Source organism: Phyllobates terribilis, unplaced genomic scaffold (assembly GCF_046119375.1).
Source record: "Phyllobates terribilis strain yellow unplaced genomic scaffold, ASM4611937v1 Scaffold_9__5_contigs__length_417890890, whole genome shotgun sequence".
NCBI lineage: Eukaryota > Metazoa > Chordata > Amphibia > Anura > Dendrobatidae > Phyllobates > Phyllobates terribilis.
The window spans coordinates 371,928,872-371,955,358 of record NW_027362769.1 but is presented as its reverse complement, the minus strand read 5'-3'; the positions used below and the strand labels follow the sequence as shown (position 1 = coordinate 371,955,358).

Genomic DNA, 26,487 nt, shown 5'->3' with positions numbered 1-26,487 from the left:
GCCCATACATTTGCCTGCCTCCAATAATATATACCGGACAGGAGCCCATAGATTCTGCTGCCTCCAATAATATATACCTGACAGGAGCACATACATTCTCCTGCCTTCAATAATATATACCTGACAGGAGCCCATAGATTCTGCTGCCTCCAATAATATATACCGGACAGGAGCCCATAGATTCTCCTGTCTCCAATAATATATACCTGACAGGAGCCCATACATTCTCCTGCCTCCATTAATATATACCTGACAGGAGACCATAGATTCTGCAGCCTCCAATAATATATACCTGACAGGAGCCCATAGATTCTCCTGTCTCCAATAATATATACCTGACAGGAGCCCATACATTCTCCTGCCTCCATTAATATATACCGGACAGGAGCCCATAGATTCTGCTGCCTCCAATAATATATACCTGACAGGAGTCCATACATTCTCCTGCCTCCAATAATATATACCTGACAGGAGCCCATACATTCTCCTGCCTTCAATAATATATACCTGACAGGAGCCCATACATTCTGCTGCCTCCAATAATATATACCTGACAGGAGCCCATACATTCTCCTGCCTCCAATAATATATACCTGACAGGAGCCCATACATTCTCCTGCCTCCAATAATATATACCTGACAGGAGCCCATACATTCTCCTGCCTTCAATAATATATACCTGACAGGAGCCCATACATTCTCCTGCCTCCAATAATATATACCTGACAGGAGCCAATACATTCTCCTGCCTTCAATAATATATACCTGAGAGGAGCCCATACATTCTCCTGCCTTCAATAATATATAGCTGACAGGAGCCCATACATTCTCCTGCCTTCAATAATATATACCTGACAGGAGCCCATACATTCTGCTGCCTCCAATAATATATACCTGACAGGAGCCCATACATTCTCCTGCCTCCAATAATATATACCTGACAGGAGCCCATACATTCTCCTGCCTCCAATAATATATACCTGACAGGAGCCCATACATTCTCCTGCCTCCAATAATATATACCGGACAGGAGCCCATAGATTCTCCTGTCTCCAATAATATATACCTGACAGGAGCCCATATATTCTGCTGCCTCCTGTAATATATACCTGACAGGAGCCCATACATTCTCCTGCCTCCAATAATGTATACCTGACAGGAGCCCATACATTCTCCTGCCTCCAATAATATATACCTGACAGGAGCCCATACATTCTCCTGCCTCCATTAATATATACCTGACAGGAGACCATACATTCTGCTGACTCCAATAATATATACCTGACAGGAGCCCATACATTCTCCTGCCTCCAATAATATATACCTGACAGGAGCCCATACATTCTCCTGCCTCCAATAATATATACCTGACAGGAGCCCATACATTCTCCTGCCTCCAATAATATATACCTGACAGGAGCCCATACATTCTGCCGCCTCCAATAATATATACCTGACAGGAGCCCATACATTCTGCTGCCTCCAATAATATATACCTGACAGGAGCCCATACATTCTCCTGCCTTCAATAATATATACCTGACAGGAGTCCATACATTCTGCTGCCTCCAATAATATATACCTGACAGGAGCCCATACATTCTCCTGCCTTCAATAATATATACCTGACAGGAGCCCATACATTCCAAGCTCAACCCAGCTTCAAGTTGGAATAGTGTCCACTGGGGTGAGAAGGCCCCGCCCCTTCCGGTGACGTCATGATAGAATGAAATTACTCCTCCCCCTCAAGAAATCAACTCCAATCTAGACGCTGCCACAACGAGAGAGAGGAGGTAAGAGAGAGAGACAGGAGGTGATAGAGAGACAGGAGGTGATAGAGAGACAGGAGGGAAGAGAGAGAGAAACAGGAGGTAAGAGAGACTGGAAGTGAGAGAGAGACAGGAAGGAAGAGAGACACAGGAGGGAAGAGAGAGATAGGAGGCGAGAGACAGGAGGCGAGAGAGAGACAGGAGGCGAGAGAGACAGGAGGTGAGAGAGAGACAGGAGGCAAGAGAGACAGGAGGCGAGAGAGAGACAGGAGGCGAGAGAGACAGGAAGGAATAGAGAGAGACAGGAGGCGAGAGAGAGAAAGGAGGCGAGAGAGACAGGAGGTGAGAGAGAGACAGGAAGGAATAGAGAGAGACAGGGAAGAGAGAGAGACAGTCGGCAAGAGAGAGACAGGAGGCGAGAGAGAGACTGGAAGTGAGAGAGAGACAGGAGGAAAGAGAGAGACAGGGAAGAGAGAGAGACAGGAGGTAAGAGAGAGAGACAGGAGGTAAGAGAGAGAGACAAGAGGGAAGAGAGAGACAGGAGGTGAGAGAGAGACAGGAGGTGAGAGAGAGACCTAAGCACCGTGGCCGGGAAGCAGCGTGCGCTGCCAGCAGAGCGGGAGGAAGACGCCGGGCACGGAGCGGAGAGGTGAGGGGAACAGCGTCCCTGCCTAGCAGGAGGCAGGGACGCCGACGCTACATATATACCTGAAAGGAGCCCATAGATTCTGCTGCCTCCAATAATATATACCTGACAGGTGCCCATACATTCTCCTGTCTCCAATAATAAAAACCTGACAGGAGACCATACATTCTCCTGCCTCCAAAAATATATACCTGACAGGAGCCCATAGTTTCTGCTGCCTCCAATAATATATACCTGACAGGAGCCCATAGATTCTGCTGCCTCCAATAATATATACCTGACAGGAGCCTATACATTCTGCTGCCTCCAATAATATATACCTGACAGGAGCCCATAGTTTCTGCTGCCTCCAATTATACCTGATAGGAGCCCATAGATTCTCCTGCCTCCAGTAATATATACCTCACAGGAGCCCATACATTCCCCTGTCTCCAATAATGTATACCTGACAGGAGCCCATACATTCTCCTGTCTCCAATAATATATACCCGACAGGAGCCCATACATTCTCCTGCTTCCAATAATAAAAACCTGACAGGAGCCCATAGATTCTGCTGCCTCCAATAATATATACCTGACAGGAGCTCATAGGTTCTCCTGCCTCCATTAATATATACCTGACAGGAGCCCATACATTCTGCTGCCTCCAATAATATATACCTGACAGGAGCTCATATATTCTCCTGCCTCCAATAATATATACCTGACAGGAGCTCATACATTCTCCTGCCTCCATTAATATATACCTGACAGGAGCCCATAGATTCTCCTGCCTCCAATAATATATACCTGACAGGAGCCCATACATTCTGCTGCCTCCAATAATATATACCTGACAGGAGCACATACATTCTCCTGCCTCCAATAATAAAAACCTGACAGGAGCCCATACATTCTCCTGCCTCCTGCAATATATACCTGACAGGAGCCCATACATTCTCCTGCCTCCAATAATATATACCTAACAGGAGAACATAGATTCTGCTGCCTCCAATAATATATACCTGACAGGAGCCCATAGATTCTGCTGCCTCCAATAATATATACCTGACAGGAGTCCATACATTCTGCTGCCTCCAATAATATATACCTGACAGGAGTCCATACATTCTCCTGCCTCCAGTAATATATACCTGACAGGAGCCCATAGATTCTCCTATCTCCAATAATATATACCTGACAGGAGCCCATACATTCTCCTGCCTCTAATAATATATACGTGACAGAAGCCCATACATTCTCCTGCCTCCAATAATATATACCTGACAGGAGCCCATAGATTCTGCTGCCTTAAATAATATATACCTGACAGGAGCCCATAGATTTTCCAGCCTCCAATAATATATACCTGACAGGAGCCCATAGATTCTGCTGCCTCCAATAATATATACCTGACAGGAGCCCATACATTCTGCAGCCTCCGATAATATATACCTCACAGGAGCCCATACATTCTCCTGTCTACAATAATATAAACCTGACAGGAGCCCATAGATTCTCCTGCCTCCAATAATATATACCTGACAGGAGCTCATAGATTCTGCTGCCTCCAATAATATATACCTGACAGGAGCCCATAGATTCTGCTGCCTCCAATAATATATACCTGACAGGAGCCCATACATTTGCCTGCCTCCAATAATATATACCGGACAGGAGCCCATAGATTCTGTTGCCTCCAATAATATATACCTGACAGGAGCACATACATTCTCCTGTCTTCAATAATATATACCTGACAGGAGCCCATAGATTCTGCTGCCTCCAATAATATATACCGGACAGGAGCCCATAGATTCTCCTGTCTCCAATAATATATACCTGACAGGAGCCCATACATTCTCCTGCCTCCATTAATATATACCTGACAGGAGACCATAGATTCTGCAGCCTCCAATAATATATACCTGACAGGAGCCCATAGATTCTCCTGTCTCCAATAATATATACCTGACAGGAGCCCATACATTCTCCTGCCTCCATTAATATATACCTTACAGGAGCCCATACATTCTGCTGCCTCCAATAATATATACCTGACAGGAGTCCATACATTCTCCTGCCTCCAATAATATATACCTGACAGGAGCCCATACATTCTCCTGCCTTCAATAATATATACCTGACAGGAGCCCATACATTCTGCTGCCTCCAATAATATATACCTGACAGGAGCCCATACATTCTCCTGCCTCCAATAATATATACCTGACAGGAGCCCATACATTCTGCTGCCTCCAATAATATATACCTGACAGGAGTCCATACATTCTCCTGCCTTCAATAATATATACCTGACAGGAGCCCATACATTCTCCTGCCTTCAATAATATATAGCTGACAGGAGCCCATAGATTCTCCTGCCTTCAATAATATATACCTGACAGGAGTCCATACATTCCAGGCTCAACCCAGCTTCAAGGTGGAATAGTGTCCATTGGGGTGAGAAGGCCCCGCCCCTTCCGGTGACGTCATGATAGAATGAAATTACTCCTCCCCCTCAAGAAATCAACTCCAATCTAGACGCTGCCACAACGAGAGAGAGGAGGTAAGAGAGAGAGACAGGAGGTGATAGAGAGACAGGAGGGAAGAGAGAGAGAAACAGGAGGTAAGAGAGAGAGACTGGAAGTGAGAGAGAGACAGGAAGGAAGAGAGACACAGGAGGGAAGAGAGAGATAGGAGGCGAGAGACAGGAGGCGAGAGAGAGACAGGAGGCGAGAGAGACAGGAGGTGAGAGACAGACAGGAGGCAAGAGAGACAGGAGGCGAGAGAGAGACAGGAGGCGAGAGAGACAAGAAGGAATAGAGAGAGACAGGAGGCGAGAGAGAGAAAGGAGGCGAGAGAGACAGGAGGTGAGAGAGACAGGAAGGAATAGAGAGAGACAGGGAAGAGAGAGAGACAGTCGGCAAGAGAGAGACAGGAGGCGAGAGAGAGACTGGAAGTGAGAGAGAGACAGGAGGAAAGAGAGAGACAGGGAAGAGAGAGAGACAGGAGGTAAGAGAGAGAGACAGGAGGGAAGAGAGAGACAGGAGGTGAGAGAGAGACAGGAGGTGAGAGAGAGACCTAAGCACCGTGGCCGGGAAGCAGCGTGCGCTGCCAGCAGAGCGGGAGGAAGACGCCGGGCACGGAGCGGAGAGGTGAGGGGAACAGCGTCCCTGCCTAGCAGGAGGCAGGGACGCCGACGCTACATATATACCTGACAGGAGCCCATAGATTCTGCTGCCTCCAATAATATATACCTGACAGGTGCCCATACATTCTCCTGTCTCCAATAATAAAAACCTGACAGGAGACCATACATTCTCCTGCCTCCAAAAATATATACCTGACAGGAGCCCATAGTTTCTGCTGCCTCCAATAATATATACCTGACAGGAGCCCATAGATTCTGCTGCCTCCAATAATATATACCTGACAGGAGCCTATACATTCTGCTGCCTCCAATAATATATACCTGACAGGAGCCCATAGTTTCTGCTGCCTCCAATTATACCTGATAGGAGCCCATAGATTCTCCTGCCTCCAGTAATATATACCTCACAGGAGCCCATACATTCCCCTGTCTCCAATAATGTATACCTGACAGGAGCCCATACATTCTCCTGTCTCCAATAATATATACCCGACAGGAGCCCATACATTCTCCTGCTTCCAATAATAAAAACCTGACAGGAGCCCATAGATTCTGCTGCCTCCAATAATATATACCTGACAGGAGCTCATAGATTCTCCTGCCTCCATTAATATATACCTGACAGGAGCCCATACATTCTGCTGCCTCCAATAATATATACCTGACAGGAGCTCATATATTCTCCTGCCTCCAATAATATATACCTGACAGGAGCTCATACATTCTCCTGCCTCCATTAATATATACCTGACAGGAGCCCATAGATTTTCCTGCCTCCAATAATATATACCTGACAGGAGCCCATACATTCTGCTGCCTCCAATAATATATACCTGACAGGAGCACATACATTCTCCTGCCTCCAATAATAAAAACCTGACAGGAGCCCATACATTCTCCTGCCTCCTGTAATATATACCTGACAGGAGCCCATACATTCTCCTGCCTCCAATAATATATACCTAACAGGAGAACATAGATTCTGCTGCCTCCAATAATATATACCTGACAGGAGCCCATAGATTCTGCTGCCTCCAATAATATATACCTGACAGGAGCCCATACATTCTGCTGCCTCCAATAATATATACCTGACAGGAGTCCATACATTCTCCTGCCTCCAGTAATATATACCTGACAGGAGCCCATAGATTCTCCTATCTCCAATAATATATACCTGACAGGAGCCCATACATTCTCCTGCCTCTAATAATATATATGTGACAGAAGCCCATACATTCTCCTGCCTCCAATAATATATACCTGACAGGAGCCCATAGATTCTGCTGCCTCCAATAATATATACCTGACAGGAGCCCATAGATTTTCCAGCCTCCAATAATATATACCTGACAGGAGCCCATAGATTCTGCTGCCTCCAATAATATATACCTGACAGGAGCCCATACATTCTGCAGCCTCCGATAATATATACCTCACAGGAGCCCATACATTCTCCTGTCTACAATAATATAAACCTGACAGGAGCCCATAGATTCTCCTGCCTCCAATAATATATACCTGACAGGAGCTCATAGATTCTGCTGCCTCCAATAATATATACCTGACAGGAGCCCATAGATTCTGCTGCGTCCAATAATATATACCTGACAGGAGCCCATACATTCTCCTGCCTCCAATAATATATACCTGACAGGAGTCCATACATTCTCCTGCCTCCAATAATATATACCTGACAGGAGCCCATAGATTCTGCTGCCTCCAATAATATATACCTGACAGGAGCCCATACATTTGCCTGCCTCCAATAATATATACCGGACAGGAGCCCATAGATTCTGCTGCCTCCAATAATATATACCTGACAGGAGCACATACATTCTCCTGCCTTCAATAATATATACCTGACAGGAGCCCATAGATTCTGCTGCCTCCAATAATATATACCGGACAGGAGCCCATAGATTCTCCTGTCTCCAATAATATATACCTGACAGGAGCCCATACATTCTCCTGCCTCCATTAATATATACCGGACAGGAGCCCATAGATTCTGCTGCCTCCAATAATATATACCTGACAGGAGTCCATACATTCTCCTGCCTCCAATAATATATACCTGACAGGAGCCCATACATTCTCCTGCCTTCAATAATATATACCTGACAGGAGCCCATACATTCTGCTGCCTCCAATAATATATACCTGACAGGAGCCCATACATTCTCCTGCCTCCAATAATATATACCTGACAGGAGCCCATACATTCTCCTGCCTCCAATAATATATACCTGACAGGAGCCCATACATTCTCCTGCCTTCAATAATATATACCTGACAGGAGCCCATACATTCTCCTGCCTCCAATAATATATACCTGACAGGAGCCCATACATTCTCCTGCCTTCAATAATATATACCTGAGAGGAGCCCATACATTCTCCTGCCTTCAATAATATATAGCTGACAGGAGCCCATACATTCTCCTGCCTTCAATAATATATACCTGACAGGAGCCCATACATTCTGCTGCCTCCAATAATATATACCTGACAGGAGCCCATACATTCTCCTGCCTCCAATAATATATACCTGACAGGAGCCCATACATTCTCCTGCCTCCAATAATATATACTTGACAGGAGCCCATACATTCTCCTGCCTCCAATAATATATACCGGACAGGAGCCCATAGATTCTCCTGTCTCCAATAATATATACCTGACAGGAGCCCATATATTCTGCTGCCTCCTGTAATATATACCTGACAGGAGCCCATACATTCTCCTGCCTCCAATAATATATACCGGACAGGAGCCCATAGATTCTGCTGCCTCCAATAATATATACCTGACAGGAGCACATACATTCTCCTGCCTTCAATAATATATACCTGACAGGAGCCCATAGATTCTGCTGCCTCCAATAATATATACCGGAGAGGAGCCCATAGATTCTCCTGTCTCCAATAATATATACCTGACAGGAGCCCATACATTCTCCTGCCTCCATTAATATATACCGGACAGGAGCCCATAGATTCTGCTGCCTCCAATAATATATACCTGACAGGAGTCCATACATTCTCCTGCCTCCAATAATATATACCTGACAGGAGCCCATACATTCTCCTGCCTTCAATAATATATACCTGACAGGAGCCCATACATTCTGCTGCCTCCAATAATATATACCTGACAGGAGCCCATACATTCTCCTGCCTCCAATAATATATACCTGACAGGAGCCCATACATTCTCCTGCCTCCAATAATATATACCTGACAGGAGCCCATACATTCTCCTGCCTTCAATAATATATACCTGACAGGAGCCCATACATTCTCCTGCCTCCAATAATATATACCTGACAGGAGCCCATACATTCTCCTGCCTTCAATAATATATACCTGAGAGGAGCCCATACATTCTCCTGCCTTCAATAATATATAGCTGACAGGAGCCCATACATTCTCCTGCCTTCAATAATATATACCTGACAGGAGCCCATACATTCTGCTGCCTCCAATAATATATACCTGACAGGAGCCCATACATTCTCCTGCCTCCAATAATATATACCTGACAGGAGCCCATACATTCTCCTGCCTCCAATAATATATACTTGACAGGAGCCCATACATTCTCCTGCCTCCAATAATATATACCGGACAGGAGCCCATAGATTCTCCTGTCTCCAATAATATATACCTGACAGGAGCCCATATATTCTGCTGCCTCCTGTAATATATACCTGACAGGAGCCCATACATTCTCCTGCCTCCAATAATGTATACCTGACAGGAGCCCATACATTCTCCTGCCTCCAATAATATATACCTGACAGGAGCCCATACATTCTCCTGCCTCCATTAATATATACCTGACAGGAGACCATACATTCTGCTGACTCCAATAATATATACCTGACAGGAGCCCATACATTCTCCTGCCTCCAATAATATATACCTGACAGGAGCCCATACATTCTCCTGCCTCCAATAATATATACCTGACAGAAGCCCATACATTCTCCTGCCTCCAATAATATATACCTGACAGGAGCCCATACATTCTGCCGCCTCCAATAATATATACCTGACAGGAGCCCATACATTCTGCTGCCTCCAATAATATATACCTGACAGGAGCCCATACATTCTCCTGCCTTCAATAATATATACCTGACAGGAGCCCATACATTCCAAGCTCAACCCAGCTTCAAGTTGGAATAGTGTCCACTGGGGTGAGAAGGCCCCGCCCCTTCCGGTGACGTCATGATAGAATGAAATTACTCCTCCCCCTCAAGAAATCAACTCCAATCTAGACGCTGCCACAACGAGAGAGAGGAGGTAAGAGAGAGAGACAGGAGGTGATAGAGAGACAGGAGGTGATAGAGAGACAGGAGGGAAGAGAGAGAGAAACAGGAGGTAAGAGAGAGAGACAGGAAGGAAGAGAGACACAGGAGGGAAGAGAGAGATAGGAGGCGAGAGACAGGAGGCGAGAGAGAGACAGGAGGCGAGAGAGACAGGAGGTGAGAGAGAGACAGGAGGCAAGAGAGACAGGAGGCGAGAGAGAGACAGGAGGCGAGAGAGACAGGAAGGAATAGAGAGAGACAGGAGGCGAGAGAGAGAAAGGAGGCGAGAGAGACAGGAGGTGAGAGAGAGACAGGAAGGAATAGAGAGAGACAGGGAAGAGAGAGAGACAGTCGGCAAGAGAGAGACAGGAGGCGAGAGAGAGACTGGAAGTGAGAGAGAGACAGGGAAGAGAGAGAGACAGGAGGTAAGAGAGAGAGACAGGAGGTAAGAGAGAGAGACAAGAGGGAAGAGAGAGACAGGAGGTGAGAGAGAGACAGGAGGTGAGAGAGAGACCTAAGCACCGTGGCCGGGAAGCAGCGTGCGCTGCCAGCAGAGCGGGAGGAAGACGCCGGGCACGGAGCGGAGAGGTGAGGGGAACAGCGTCCCTGCCTAGCAGGAGGCAGGGACGCCGACGCTACATATATACCTGACAGGAGCCCATACATTCCAGGCTCAACCCAGCTTCAAGGTGGAATAGTGTCCATTGGGGTGAGAAGGCCCCGCCCCTTCCGGTGACGTCATGATAGAATGAAATTACTCCTCCCCCTCAAGAAATCAACTCCAATCTAGACGCTGCCACAACGAGAGAGAGGAGGTAAGAGAGAGAGACAGGAGGTGATAGAGAGACAGGAGGTAAGAGAGAGAGAGAGACAGGAGGGAAGAGAGAGAGAAACAGGAGGTAAGAGAGAGACTGGAAGTGAGAGAGAGACAGGAAGGAAGAGAGACACAGGAGGGAAGAGAGAGATAGGAGGCGAGAGAGAGACAGGAGGCGAGAGAGAGACAGGAGGCGAGAGAGAGACAGGAGGTGAGAGAGAGACAGGAGGCGAGAGAGAGACAGGAGGCGAGAGAGAGACAGGAGGCGAGAGAGACAGGAGGTGAGAGAGAGACAGGAGGCGAGAGAGACAGGAGGTGAGAGAGAGACAGGAGGCAAGAGAGAGACAGGAGGCGAGAGAGAGACAGGAGGTGAGAGAGAGACAGGAGGCAAGAGAGACAGGAGGCGAGAGAGAGACAGGAGGCGAGAGAGACAGGAAGGAATAGAGAGAGACAGGAGGCGAGAGAGAGAAAGGAGGCGAGAGAGACAGGAGGTGAGAGAGAGACAGGAAGGAATAGAGAGAGACAGGGAAGAGAGAGAGACAGTCGGCAAGAGAGAGACAGGAGGCGAGAGAGAGACTGGAAGTGAGAGAGAGACAGGAGGAAAGAGAGAGACAGGGAAGAGAGAGAGACAGGAGGTAAGAGAGAGAGACAGGAGGTAAGAGAGAGAGACAGGAGGTGAGAGAGAGACAGGAGGTGAGAGAGAGACAGGAGGAAAGAGAGAGACAGGAGGCAAGAGAGACAGGAGGTGATAGAGAGACAGGAGGTGACAGAGAGACAGGAGGTGAGAGAGAGACAGGAGGTGATAGAGAGAAGGAGGTAAGAGAGAAAGACAGGAGGTGATAGAGAGACAGGAGGTGATAGAGAGACAGGAGGGAAGAGAGAGACAGGAGGGAAGAGAGAGAGACAGGAGGTGAGAGAGAGACAGGAGGTGATAGAGAGACAGGAGGTAAGAGAGAGAGACAGGAGGTAAGAGAGAGAGACAAGGAGGTGTGAGAGAGACAGGAGGTGATAGAGACAGGAGGTAAGAGAGAGAGACAGGAGGTGAGAGAGACAGGAGGAAAGAGAGAGAGACAGTAGGTAAGAGAGAGACAGGAGGTGAGAGAGAGACAGGAGGGAAGAGAGAGAGAGACAGGAGGGAAGAGAGACAGGAGGAGAGAGAGAGACAGGAGGGAAGTGAGAGACAGGAGGAGAGAGAGAGACAGGAGGTGAGAGAGACAGTAGGTAAGAGAGAGAGAGAGACAGGAGGGAAGAGAGAGAGATTGGAGGTGGTAGAGAGACAGGAGGTAAGAGAGAGAGACAGGAGGTGTGAGAGAGACAGGGGGTGAGAGAGAGACAGGAGGTGAGAGAGAGAGACAGGAGGTGAGAGAGAGAGACAGGAGGGGAGAGAGAGACAGGAGGGGAGAGAGAGACAGGAGGGAAGAGAGAGAGACAGGAGGTGAAAGAGAGAGACAGGAGGTGAGAGAGAGAGAGACAGGAGGTGATAGAGAGAGAGACAGGAGGTGATAGAGTGACAGGAGGTGATAGAGAGAGACAGGAGGTGATAGAGACTGGAGGTGATAGAGAGAGACAGGAGGTGATAGAGAGACAGGAGGGAAGAGAGAGAGACAGGAGGTGAGAGCGACAGGAGGAGAGAGAGAGAGACAGGAGGGAAGAGAGAGAGACAGGAGGTGAGAGAGAGAGACAGAAGGTGAGAGAGAGGAGGTAAGAGAGAGAGAGAGACAGGAGGTAAGAGAGAGACAGGAGGTAAGAGAGAGAGACAGGAGGTGTGAGAGAGACAGGAGGTGATAGAGACACAGGAGGTGATAGAGAGACAGGAGGGAAGAAAGAGAGACAGGAGGGAAGAGAGAGAGACAGGAGGTGAGAGAGAGAGAGAGTGACAGGAGGGAAGAGAGAGAGACAGGAGGTAAGAGAGAGAGACAGGAGGTGAGAGAGAGACAGGAGGTGAGAGAGAGACAGGAGGGAAGAGAGAGAGACAGGAGGTGAGAGCGACAGGAGGAGAGAGAGAGAGAGACAGGAGGTGAGAGCGACAGGAGGAGAGAGAGAGACAGGAGGGAAGAGAGACAGGAGGTGAGAGAGAGAGACAGGAGGTGAAAGAGAGAGACAGGAGGTGAGAGAGAGAGGAGGTAAGAGAGAGAGAGACAGGAGGGAAGAGAGAGAGACAGGAGGTAAGAGAGAGACAGGAGGTAAGAGAGAGAGACAGGAGGTAAGAGAGAGAGACAGGAGGTGTGAGAGAGACAGGAGGTGATAGAGACACAGGAGGTGATAGAGAGACAGGAGGGAAGAAAGAGAGACAGGAGGGAAGAGAGAGAGACAGGAGGTGAGAGAGAGAGTGACAGGAGGGAAGAGAGAGAGACAGGAGGTGAGAGAGAGACAGGAGGTGAGAGAGAGACAGGAGGTGTGAGAGAGACAGGAGGGAAGAGAGAGACAGGAGGTGATAGAGAGACAGGAGGTGATAGAGACACAGGAGGTGATAGAGAGACAGGATGGAAGAAAGAGAGACAGGAGGGAAGAGAGAGAGACAGGAGGTGAGAGAGAGAGTGACAGGAGGGAAGAGAGAGAGACAGGAGGTAAGAGAGAGAGACAGGAGGTAAGAGAGAGAGACAGGAGGTGTGAGAGAGACAGGAGGTGATAGAGACACAGGAGGTGATAGAGAGACAGGAGGGAAGAAAGAGAGACAGGAGGGAAGAGAGAGAGACAGGAGGTGAGAGAGAGAGTGACAGGAGGGAAGAGAGAGAGACAGGAGGTAAGAGAGAGAGACAGGAGGTGAGAGAGAGACAGGAGGTGAGAGAGAGACAGGAGGTGTGAGAGAGACAGGAGGGAAGAGAGAGACAGGAGGTGATAGAGAGACAGGAGGTGATAGAGAGACAGGAGGTGATAGAGAGACTGGAGGGAAGAAAGAGAGACAGGAGGGAAGAGATAGAGACAGGAGGTGAGAGAGAGAGAGAGTGACAGGAGGGAAGAGAGAGAGACAGGAGGTAAGCGAGAGAGACAGGAGGTAAGCGAGAGAGACAGGAGGAAAGAGAGAGAGACAGGAGGGAAGCGAGAGCGACAGGAGGGAAGAGAGAGAGAGACAGGCTGTGAGAGAGACAGGCTGTGAGAGAGACAGGAGATGAGTGAGAGAGACAGGAGATAAGAGAGAGAGAGACAGGAGATAAGAGAGAGAGAGACAGGAGATAAGAGAGAGAGACAGGAGGTGAGAGAGAGACAGGAGGTGAGAGAGAGACAGGAGGGAAGCGAGAGACAGGAGGAAAGAGACAGGAGGGAAGCGAGAGACAGGAGGAAAGAGACAGGATGGAAGCGAGAGACAGGAGGAAAGAGACAGGATGGAAGCGAGAGAGAGAGACAGGAGGGAAGAGAGAGAGAGACAGGAGGGAAGAGAGAGAGACAGGAGGGAAGAGAGAGACAGGAGGTGAGAGAGACAGGAGGTGATAGAGAGACAGGAGGTGAGAGAGAGACAGGAGGGAAGAGAGAGAGACAGGAGGGAAGAGAGAGAGACAGGAGGTGAGAGAGACAGGAGTTGAGAGAGACAGGAGGGAAGAGAGAGAGACAGGAGGGAAGAGAGAGACAGAAGGTGAGAGAGAGACAGGAGGGAAGAGAGAGTCAGGAGGGAAGAGAGAGACAGGAGGTGAGAAAGAGTCAGGAGGTGAGAGAGAGAGACAGGAGGTGAGAGAGAGAGACAGGGAAGAGAGAGAGACAGGAGGTAAGAGAGAGAGACAGGAGGTAAGAGAGAGACAGGAGGTGAGAGAGAGACAGGAGGTGAGAGAGAGACAGGAGGGAAGAGAGAGAGACAGGCGGTGAGAGAGACAGGAGGTGAGATAGAGAGACAGGAGATAAGAGAGAGAGAGACAGGAGATAAGAGAGAGAGAGACTGGAGATAAGAGAGAGAGACTGGAGGTAAGCGAGAGACAGACAGGAGGTAAGAGAGAGACAGACAGGAGGGAAGCGAGAGAGACAGGAGGGAAGCGAGAGAGACAGGAGGGATGAGACAGGAAAGCGAGAGAGACAGGAGGAAAGCGAGAGAGACAGGAGGGAAGCGAGAGAGACAGGAGGGAAGCGAGAGAGACAGGAGAGAAGCGAGAGAGAGACAGGAGGGAAGCGAGAGAGAGACAGGAGGTGAGAGAGACAGGAGGTGAGAGAGAGAGACAGGAGGTGAGAGAGAGAGACAGGAGGTGATAGAGAGAGACAGGAGGTGAGAGAGAGAGACAGGAGGTGAGAGAGAGAGAGGAGGTAAGAGAGAGAGACAGGAGGTGATAGAGAGAGACAGGAGGTGATAGAGACAGGAGGTGAGAGAGAGAGACAGGAGGGAAGAGAGAGAGAGACAGGAGGGAAGAGAGAGACAGGAGGAGAGAGAGAGACAGGAGGGAAGAGAGAGACAGGAGGAGAGAGAGATAGAGACAGGAGGTGTGAGAGAGACAGGAGGTGAGAGAGACAGTAGGTAAGAGAGAGAGAGACAGGAGGGAAGAGAGAGAGAGACAGGAGGGAAGAGAGAGAGATTGGAGGTGATAGAGAGACAGGAGGTAAGAGAGAGAGACAGGAGGTGTGAGAGAGACAGGGGGTGAGAGAGAGACAGGAGGTGAGAGAGAGAGACAGGAGGTGAGAGAGAGAGACAGGAGGTGAGAGAGAGACAGGAGGGAGAGAGAGACAGGAGGGAAGAGAGAGAGACAGGAGGTGAAAGAGAGAGGCTGGAGGTGAGAGAGAGAGAGACAGGAGGTGAGAGAGAGAGAGACAGGAGGGAAGAGAGAGAGACAGGAGGGAAGAGAGAGAGACAGGAGGTAAGAGAGAGAGACAGGAGGTAAGAGAGAGAGACAGGAGGTAAGATAGAGAGACAGGAGGTGATAGAGAGACAGGAGGGAAGAGAGAGAGACAGGAGGGAAGAGAGAGAGACAGGAGGGAAGAGAGAGACAGGAGGTGAGAGAGAGAGACAGGAGGTGAGAGAGAGACAGGAGGTAAGAGAGAGAGACATGAGGTGATAGAGAGACAGGAGGTGAGAGAGAGACAGGAAGTGAGAGAGAGACAGGAGGGAAGAGAGAGAGATAGGAGGTGATAGAGAGACAGGAGGGAAGAGAGACAGGAGGTGATAGAGAGACAGGAGATGAGAGAGACAGGAGATGAGAGAGACAGTAGGTAAGCGAGAGAGACAGGAGGAAAGAGAGACAGAAGGTGAGAGAGAGACAGGAGGGAAGCGAGAGAGACAGGAGGGAAGAGAGAGAGAGACAGGAGGGAAGAGAGAGACAGGAGGAGAGAGAGAGACAGGAGGGAAGAGAGAGACAGGAGGAGAGAGAGATAGAGACAGGAGGTGTGAGAGAGACAGGAGGTGAGAGAGACAGTAGGTAAGAGAGAGAGAGACAGGAGGGAAGAGAGAGAGAGACAGGAGGGAAGAGAGAGAGATTGGAGGTGATAGAGAGACAGGAGGTAAGAGAGAGAGACAGGAGGTAAGAGAGAGAGACAGGAGGTGTGAGAGAGACAGGGGGTGAGAGAGAGACAGGAGGGAGAGAGAGACAGGAGGGAAGAGAGAGAGAGGAGGTGAAAGAGAGAGGCTGGAGGTGAGAGAGAGAGAGACAGGAGGTGAGAGAGAGAGAGACAGGAGGGAAGAGAGAGAGACAGGAGGTGAAAGAGAGAGGCTGGAGGTGAGAGAGAGAGAGACAGGAGGTGAGAGAGAGAGAGACAGGAGGGAAGAGAGAGAGACAGGAGGTAAGAGAGAGAGACAGGAGGTAAGAGAGAGAGACAGGAGGTAAGATAGAGAGACAGGAGGTGATAGAGAGACAGGAGGGAAGAGAGAGAGACAGGAGGGAAGAGAGAGAGACAGGAGGGAAGAGAGAGACAGGAGGTGAGAGAGAGAGACAGGAGGTGAGAGAGAGAGACAGGAGGTAAGAGAGAGAGACATGAGGTGATAGAGAGACAGGAGGTGAGAGAGAGACAGGAAGTGAGAGAGAGACAGGAGGGAAGAGAGAGAGATAGGAGGTGATAGAGAGACAGGAGGGAAGAGAGACAGGAGGTGATAGAGAGACAGGAGATGAGAGAGACAGGAGATGAGAGAGACAGTAGGTAAGCGAGAGAGACAGGAGGAAAGAGAGACAGAAGGTGAGAGAGAGACAGGAGGGAAGCGAGAGAGACAGGAGGGAAGTGAGAGAGACTGGAGGGAAGAGAGAGAGACAGGTGGTGAGAGAGACAGGAGATGAGTGAGAGAGACAGGAGATGAGTGAGAGAGACAGGAGATAAGAGAGAGAGACAGACAGGAGGTAAGAGAGAGAGACAGGAGGTAAGAGAGAGAGAGACAGGAGGTAAGAGAGAGAGAGACAGGAGGTAAGAGAGAGAGAGACAGGAGGTAAGAGAGAGAGAGACAGGAGGGAAGCGAGAGAGAGACAGGAGGGAAGCGAGAGAGAGACAGGAGGTGAGAGAGAGAGACAGGAGGTGAGATAGAGAGACAGGAGGTGAGCGAGACAGGAGATGAGATAGAGACAGACAGGAGGTAAGAGAGAGACAGACAGGAGGGAAGAGAGAGAGACAGTAGGGAAGAGAGAGAGACAGGAGGGAAGAGAGAGAGAGACAGGAGGGAAGAGAGAGAGAGACAGGCGGTGAGAGAGACAGGAGATGAGTGAGAGAGACAGGAGGTGAGAGAGTGACAGGAGATAAGAGAGAGAGAGTGACAGGAGGTAAGAGAGAGAGAGACAGGAGGTAAGAGAGAGAGAGACAGGAGGTGAGAGAGATACAGGAGGGAAGCGAGAGAGACAGGAGGAAAGAGACAGGAGGAAAGCGAGAGAGACAGGAGGTGAGAGAGAGAGACAGGAGGTGAGAGAGAGAGACAGGAGGTGAGAGAGAGACAGGAGGTGAGAGAGAGACAGGAGGTGAGAGAGACAGGAGGTGAGATAGAGAGACAGGAGGTGAGATAGAGAGACAGGATGTGAGATAGAGAGACAGGAGGTGAGATAGAGAGACAGGAGGTAAGAGAGACAGACAGGAGGTAAGAGAGAGAGAGAGAGACAGGAGGTAAGAGAGAGAGACAGAAGGTAAGAGAGAGACAGGAGGTGAGACAGAGAGAGAGACAGGAGGTAAGAGAGAGAGATATAGGAGGTAAGAGAGAGACAGACAGGAGATAAGAGAGAGACAGGAGGCAAGAGAGACGGGCAAGGAAAGAGAGTGACATCTACATTATCTGTACTCAGAGAGATATCACTGTTATCTGTGGATTACATTATTTGTTTGGGTCAGAGGATAGGTGGCAAAGCATACCTGACCCTACCAACGCCCCTGACGGACCCTATTGCAGAGGTGCGCTTGGCCAGGAAGGAGGGGGGGACAGATGTCTGCCTGGCCGGTCGTCTAGTAAGGCTATGTTCACACTAGGCATTTTTTCCAGCGTTTTTTTTTCTGCAGCAAAACCTGATCTGTTGGCAGTAAAGAAGCTGCTTCAAAACCACAGGTTTGTTAAGATTTTACTGCGTTTTTCAGGATCCCAAAGTTCAGCTTTGCTTCCACCACAGACGTATGAACACAGGTCACCAATGCAAGACATACAGTGTCTTGTGAAAGTATTTGGCCCCCTTGAACTTTTCTACCTTTTGCCACATTTCTGGCTTCAAACATAAAGATATAAAATTCTAATTTTTTGGGGGAAGAATCAACAATAAGTGGGACACAATCATGAAGTTGAACGAAATTTATTGGATATTTTAAACTTTTTTAACAAATTAAAAACTGAAAAGTGGGGTGTGCAATATTATTCGGCCCCCTTGAGTTAATACTCTGTAGCGCCATCTTTTGCTGCGATTACAGCTACAAGTCTCTTGGGGTATGTCTCTATCAGTTTTGCACTTCGACAGGCTGAAATTCTTGCCCATTCTTCCTTGCAAAACAGCTCAAGCTCAGTGAGGTTGGATGGAGGGCGTTTGTGAACAGCAGTTTTCAGCTCTTTCCACAGATTCTCGATTGGATTCAGGTCTGGGCTTTGACTTGGCCATTCTAACACCTGGATACGTTTATCTTTGAACCATTCCATTGTAGATTTTGCTTTATATTTGGGATCATAGTCTTGTTGGAAGATAAATCGCCGTCCAAGTCTCAGGTTTTTTGCAGACTCCAACAGGTTTTCTTCCAGAATGGTCCTGTATTTGGCTCCGTCCATCTTCCCATCAATTTTAATCATCTTCCCTGACCCTGCTGAAGAAAAGCTAGCCCAAACCATGATGCTGTCACCACCATGTTTGACAGTGGGGATGGTGTTTTGAGGGTGATGAGCTGTGTTGCTTTTATGCCAAACATATCGCTTTGCATTGTGTCAAAAAAGTTCGATTTTGGTTTCATCTGACCAGAGCACCTTATTCCACATGTTTGGTGTGTCTCCCAGGTGGCTTGTGGCAAACTTCAAACGAGACTTTTTATGGATATTTTTGAGAAATGGCTTTCTTCTTACCATTCTTCCATAAAGGCCAGATTGGTGCAGTGTACGACTGATTGTTGTCCTGTGGACAGACTCTCACACCTCAGCTGTAGATCTCTGCAGTTCATCCAGTGTGATCATGGGCCTTTTAGCTGCATCTCTGATCAGTCTTCTCCTTGTTCGAGATGAAAGTTTAGAGGGACGGCCGGGTCTTGGTAGATTTGCAGTGGTCTGTGTAATGCAGCAGGTTGCTAGCATTACTGTAAATGGTCCAGGATGTGCTTACTGGACCATGTACCTTCCCCTTTATCTGACTGGTCACATGACTGTGACATCACCCAGGTCCTGCATGCACAGTAAAGCTCTGTATACATGACTGGGACAGCACACAGGACCTATACACACAGCTGACTGATCACATGACTGTGACATCAGCAAGGTCCTGTCAGTATGAGGCTGTCTGTGCACAGCATATATAAACCTGCTTAATTTGAGACAGGTGTGTTCGGTGTGAGAGGCGTGAGGCCTGTTCCCCATGTGTGTGGGATACCGTGATACCGTGAAGCCTGGCAGCCTGAAGGCAAAGACTAGATCCTGTGCGGATGCTAGTGGCCTTGGAAGGCAGCGGCTTTGAAGTGAAGCCTGGTACCTGAAAGGTCGAGCCTGGATCCTGTGCGGATGTCAGTGGCCTTTGAGGGAGAGCCGGCTTGAGTAAGAGTCCTGGAAGGCAGAGCCTGGATCCTTTGTGGATGTCAGTGGCCTTTGAGGGAACGACGGCTGGAGACCCCTACCTGGGAATCCGCAGAGCCACAGTGGTGGCAGAATAACGGACTGAGACAGCTATACCCGGCAAAGGTAATACCCGGTGCTATATGGACATTGTGATATGAACATTGCTACTTTATTACCTTGCCGTAAGCTGTACCCTGGAGCAAGTGGGCCGGTGTGCCACTTGGCTCATGAATTGTTTATGTGTGTAAACCTGCCGGTGGCGGACTAAGATGAACTGTGTGTGAACAGCGGTTTATGAAGTGCCATAATAAACTGCAACACTGTGTGAAAAACGTAAAGACATTGCACGTGTGCATTGATTGACGCAGCGAAGCGAGTTACCCCCAGTATGATGACGAGCGCTGCCTTACATCTGATACTCCTTCCATTTCAATATGATCGCTTGCACAGTGCTCCTTAAGATGTTTAAATCTTGGGAAATCTTTTTGTATCCAAATCCGGCTTTAAACTTCACCACAACAGTATCTCGGACCTGCCTGGTGTGTTGCTTGGTCTTCATGATGCTCTCTGCACTTGAAACAGAACCCTGAGACTATCACAGAGCAGGTGCATTTATACCAGACTTGATTACACACAGGTGGATTCTAGTTATCGTTACCAGTCATTTAGGACAACATTGGATCATTCAGAGATCCTCACGGAACTTCTGCACTGAAAGTAAAAGGGCCGAATAATATTGCACACCCCACTTTTCAGTTTTTAATTTTTTAAAAAGTTTAAAATATCCAATAAATTTCGTTCAACTTCACAATTGTGTCCCACTTGTTGTTGGTTCTTTCCCCCAAAAATTAGAAATTTAAATCTTTATGTTTGAAGCCAGAAATGCGGCAAAAGGTAGAAAGTTCAAGGGGGCCAAATACTTTCACAAGGCACTGTATGTTGAACCGTATTATGCAGAATTACAAATGTAATAGTGGGGGAGGTTAATTGTTCAGGAATAGTTTACCTAAGGCTGTGTGCCCACTATGCGTTTTTCAAGCGTTTTTGCTGCGGAACTTCCGCAGCGTAAACGCTTGCAAAACACTTGATAGTCCGTGCCCCATGATCCCCAATGAAAATCTGCATGTTCTGTGCCCATGCTGCGGAATTTTCCGCAGCGGATTTTCCTTGCGGAAAAATCCTCAGCATGTCCATTATTTGCGCGTTTCTGCATGCGGATTTGAGGTCCCAATGCATTTGAAAAATGCAAGTCAAATCCGCATGTAAAAACGCGTCAAAAATGTGTGTAAAATCCGTAAGTGTTTTTACTGCCAAGAACATGCAGAAACCCTGCAGAAATTTTCTGCTTCATTTCTGCATGGTGGGCACATACCCTAAGATACTGGCAGTGCATTGAGTTTGTAAGACACTATTTATTTTCACACTATGGTCTGCCATTGAGTTGCTCAGAGATTGTTCAATTTCACACCTCTGTGGGCCACAAGTATTGTTCAATCTCACACCTAGCACAGTCAATGTTTACATTGTACACATCGCTAATTTAATTAAACTGTCTTAATCCAAACTGCCATCTCAGTGACCAAGACAAGATGGTAAAATCACAAAAATAAATGAGTTTCACATACTGCTGTACTTGTTTTTTTCATTAAAAGTGCAGCAAAACCTGATAGCTATGTTCACACTATGCGTTTTTTCAGCACTCATTACTTTCAATAGGTGAAAACTGCTGAAAGAAGTGACATGCTCTATTGTGCAGAAAACATGGAAAGCACAAAATACTGATGAAATAAAAACCAATGTGTGTGCATGAGATTTCTGAAATTTCATAAACTTTGCTGGTACTGTAAAATGCAGCTGAAAATTTGCATAAAAAAGCATAAAAAAAGCTGAAGAAACACCTACGGTAGTGTGAACATAGCCTAACTGTTCCCGGCCACACGACCGCCAGGTGTGCGCCGTACATGCCTGCATACAGAGGCTGAGGCATGTACTGCATATGGAGGCTGTATACAGGGGCTGAGGCATGTACTGCATATGGAGGCTGTATACAGGGGCTGATGCATGTACTGCATATGGAAGCTGTATATACAGGGGCTGAGGAGCAATGTACTGCATATGGAGTCTGTACATAAAGAGGCTAAGGAGGCTATATGCCCACGATGCAGAAATGCTGCATATTTTTTACGCTTCTCCCTGGCAGGAAAAACGCATGCTTTTTTTTACATGCGTTTTTCCCGCCAGGTAGAAGCGTTTGTCAAGCGTTCTTCACTTGCATTTCTGCATGAGGGTTATCAAGTGCTTTCCAAGCGATTTTAGCATCACTTGGAAAGTGCTTGACAACTTGTTCACACTATATAAATCCATGCAACCGACATGGGTTTATAGTAGTGTGACCAAGTTAGTAAAAAAAAAAAAAGAATAAGAATGATAAAAAATAAAGTGTATACTCACCTTCCAATGTCCTCCCGGTGTTCTCTCTGCCACCTGTGGTGTGTTGCGCGGCTCGCGCTGTTGTGAAGGACCTGCGGTGACGTCATTGAGTCATGTGATGGGTCACATGACTCAATAGCGTCATGGCAGGTCCTTCACAACAGCGTGAGCAATGCAAGACACCGGACGGAGCGGACAAAACACCGGGAGGACATCGGAAGGTGAGTATAAACTTTATTTTTTATTTTAAATTCTTTTTTTTTTTACAGTTTCTATGGTACCCAGGTCTGGATGAGAGTCTCCTCTCCTCCAGACTTGGGTACCATCCGCACATAGAAACGCATATTATCCGTGTGTACAAATGTACTGAGACGGATAATATGAGTTTCAATGCAAGTCAATGGCGGCGATTACGCTGAGTGTCCACAAAATTAATGGACATGCTGTGGATTTTTGAGCGCAGCATAAACGCTGCGGAAAAATCCGCAGCATGGGCATTGACATTGTGATTTGTCATGGGGGGCGGATTACCAAGCGTTTCCCAAGCGTTTATGCTGCGGAAATTCCGCAGCATAAACGCTTGGAAAACGCATAGTGGGCACACAGCCATATACTGCAGGGTAGGATTGAAAGCGACGCTCTGCAGCCTTGTCCTGAATGGAGCCAAGGTGCACTTCCTCAGCATCTGCTCCACTCATCGCCCATGGGAATTCTTGAAATACCGGAGCGCTGTCTATGGGATTGCCAAATACAATGTGTGTAGTGTAGGCTGCATGTTTACACCTACACTCTATTGAGGACTGTGTATTGGAGCCCCCCAGCGGTCAGACCCCCAGCAATCAGCATGTTATTTTCTGTCCTATAGTTAGGGGATAACTTAATTTTTTAGCAATAACCCTTTAACTAATATACTGCAGGAGGTGTGAAATCTCGGGGGAGGGGGAGCTGAATGAATATTGCAGGGGGGTAGGTTACAGTTATGGGGGGTTTGATGAATTATTATGTAACGGGGTATGTGTTTGTAATCCGTGGGAAGTGGTGGCTGATTACTGCAGGGTGGGGACATGTTATAACCTGGGTGGGGGGGATTATTATACTATTAGTAATCACTGCAAAAGGGTGTGGGTGTATAATTGGGGTGGAGTGGGAAATAAGTTATTATAGTACTGTGAGGGAGGGAGGGTTATTACGGCAAAGGTCTATGTAGTTTTGTTTTGGGCTAGAGAGGTGCCTGAAACCGCAATGTTTTAGTATGTAAAATTAGAAATCAAGTGCAAAATTTTGTTAAAATTGTGCAGCTATTAACAATAAGTACACCATTTGCGATTTAATTTCTGACTGAGTGCTACATGAGACCCAAGTCTATAGGAGAGGCGCGCCGGTCATGTTCCAGTGCTTTGAGCTTACCACCTAGGCTAAAAATTGCCAGGCAGCCCCTGCCCTATGGTAAATATAAGTGGAATCGAATGGAGGACTTGTCCCGGTTTCTGCTTCCCCCAGGCAGTGGATACTATACACAAAAAGTGACTGTTAGGTTTCTGGTTCGTTTCCTTTTATTTTAAGAAACTTGTTTGCAGCTTTTGTATTTTGTATTTATTAAGCATTGGGGCTGTTCTCATTATACTAGACTCCATGTAATAAGTTCTTTCTTGAATCCATGTGCTAAGCTCCATTATGTGGAGAAGTAATGGGGTTACTGAAGGCTTCCAGAAGACCTTAGTGTTGGCAGTTTTGGGTGGTTATTCATGAACTTGAGTTATACATTAGAGTATTGTAATGCTATTAGATAGACTGGGTGGTCTTGTAGTAGATACCACCGGTCACATCCACACATCACGCCAGCTCCAGTAAGGATGATCTTGACAAAGGACCTGCCAATAGGAGAGTAATGCTGGGAGATCAGTAGATAAACGTGTTTTATTTCTTTAGTTTAGACCAGGGATGTCAAACTCAAATACACACAGGGCCATAATTAAAAACTTGGACAAAGTCACGGGCCCCACATAGTCCTCCATACAGTATTATGGGCAACATATAGTCCTCCATACATAATAATGGCCCATCTGGACATAATGGACATCTGCGTCCCAGCGCAGCGGCGTATGACGTCACTGACATGCGCAGATGTCAGTTGCTGGCCTCTGATAGAACGGCGGCTGGTATTGGTATTGCTGTGCAGAGAGCCGGTCTCTGCGCAGCAATACACCTAACTAAAGCCCAGCTGTCGGCGGCTCCTGGACCGGGCCGCGATCGTCAAGGGGGCTATGGTGCCTGCGGGCCACAGGTGCAGAAAGGACACCAAGGGAACGGAGGACAGGTGAGAAGAATCTTTTTTTTTTCTCTTATTTGTGTATGTGAAGAACGGCACGAGGGACATTCCTCCAATATGGGGACCAGGATGGGGACATTCCTACAAGATGGGGACCAGGATGGGGGCATTCCTACAAGATGGGGACCAGGATGGGGACATTCCTCCAAGATGGGGACCAGGATGGGGACATTCCTCCAAGATGGGGACCAGGATGGGGACAATCCTACAAGATGGGGACATTCCAACAAGATGGGGACCAGGATGGGGGCATTCCTCCAAGATGAGGACCTGGATGGGGACATTCCTACAAGATGGGGACCAGGATGGGGACATTCCTACAAGATGGGGACCAGGATGGGGGCATTCCTCCAAGATGGGGACCAGGATGGGGACAATCCTCCAAGATGGGGACCAGGATGGGGACATTCCTCCAAGATGGGGACCAGGATGGGGGCATTCCTACAAGATGGGGACCTTTCTACAATATGGGGATCAGGATGGGGACATTCCTACAGGATGGGGACCTTCCTGCTGTATGGGGACCAGGATGGGGACATTCCTACAAGATGGGGACCAGGATGGGGGCATTCCTTCAAGATGGAGACCAGGATGGGGGCATTCCTCCAATATGGGGACCAGGATAGGGACATTCCTACAAGATGGGGACATTCCTACAAGATGGGGACCAGGATGGGGACATTCCTACAAGATGGGGACCAGGATGGGGGCATTCCTCCAAGATGGGGACCAGGATGGGGACATTCCTCCAGGATGGGGGCATTCCTCCAAGATGGGGACATTCCTCCAAGATGGGGACCAGGATGGGGACATTCCTCCAAGATGGGGACCAGAATGGGGACATTCCTACAAGATGGGGACCAGGATGGGGGCATTCCTACAAGATGGGGACCTTTCTACAATATGGGCATCAGGATGGGGACATTCTTATAGGATGGGGGCCTTCCTGCAGTATGGGGACCAGGATGGGGACATTGCTAAAACATGGGGACCAGGATGGGCATATTACTACAAGATGGGGACCAGGATGGACACATTACTACAAGATGGGGACCAGGATGGGCACATTACTACGAGATGGGGACCAGGATTAGCACATTACTACAAGAAGGGGACCAGGATGGGGAGATTACAACAAGATGGGGACCAGGATGGGGCATTACTACAAGATGAGGACACATCTACAATATGGGGACCGGTATGTGACATTACGACAATATGGGGCCCAGGATGGGAGACATTACAACAAGATGGGGACCAGTATGGAATATTACGACAAGCTGGGGGACATTACAAGATGCAGACCAGGGTGAGGCACATTACTACAAGATTTTTACCAGAAAACTTCAAAAGAAAGCATGAAAAAATATTTTGCCACTAAAAATGCTGCTTTATATCTAAACTAAAGTAAACAAAAAAAGTTCATGTTTATTATCGCCACATCCATAACGACCCAAGCTATAAAAAATAAAACAGCAAAAAAGTTCAAAAGGTGTATAGAAACAAAATGGTATCACTAAAAATGTCACTTTGTCCTGCAAAGAATACGGCCCCCCAAATTCAAAAATTTTCTGTGTGCGGCCCATATACCCAGCCAAGTTTTTAGCCCTCTAAGAAAGAAAAAATAATATACCCCCAAAATACATTTTCAAACAAAAATAAAACTGTTATATCACTCAAAATGTGAAGAAATAACTTTGTCGTAATGGGGTACACTTAGTGGACCCTGCTCCAGCGACCCCTGCTTCCATCACTAGGCTCTGCTATAGTGACTGAGGGCAGCACTGATGATATAGGAGGTGGTGATGTCGGCATCGGTTGGCGGCTCAAGTGTCACACGAGCTTGTAGTAAAAGTGTCCATCTAGAATATTCCACGTGAGTTTTCCTTCTGACTCTGACTTTTACATTATTATTATTAATATTATTATTATTTTTTTCA

General features: G+C 47.7%; 2 protein-coding genes across 2 annotated transcripts in view; one reads left to right on the top strand and one right to left on the bottom strand.

The window, feature by feature from the left end:
* Positions 1–4,895, bottom strand: part of LOC141162316 (E3 ubiquitin-protein ligase TRIM32-like) — a 65,443-nt gene extending 60,548 nt beyond the window's left edge. The window contains exon 1 of the mRNA XM_073648299.1: positions 4,796–4,895. The gene's annotated coding sequence lies outside the window, so the exon portion shown is untranslated. The remainder of the gene's footprint in view (positions 1–4,795) is intronic.
* Positions 4,896–9,186: 4,291 nt separating this feature from the next.
* Positions 9,187–26,487, top strand: part of LOC141162310 (uncharacterized) — a 67,777-nt gene continuing 50,476 nt past the window's right edge. The window contains exon 1 of the mRNA XM_073648287.1: positions 9,187–10,453. The gene's annotated coding sequence lies outside the window, so the exon portion shown is untranslated. The remainder of the gene's footprint in view (positions 10,454–26,487) is intronic.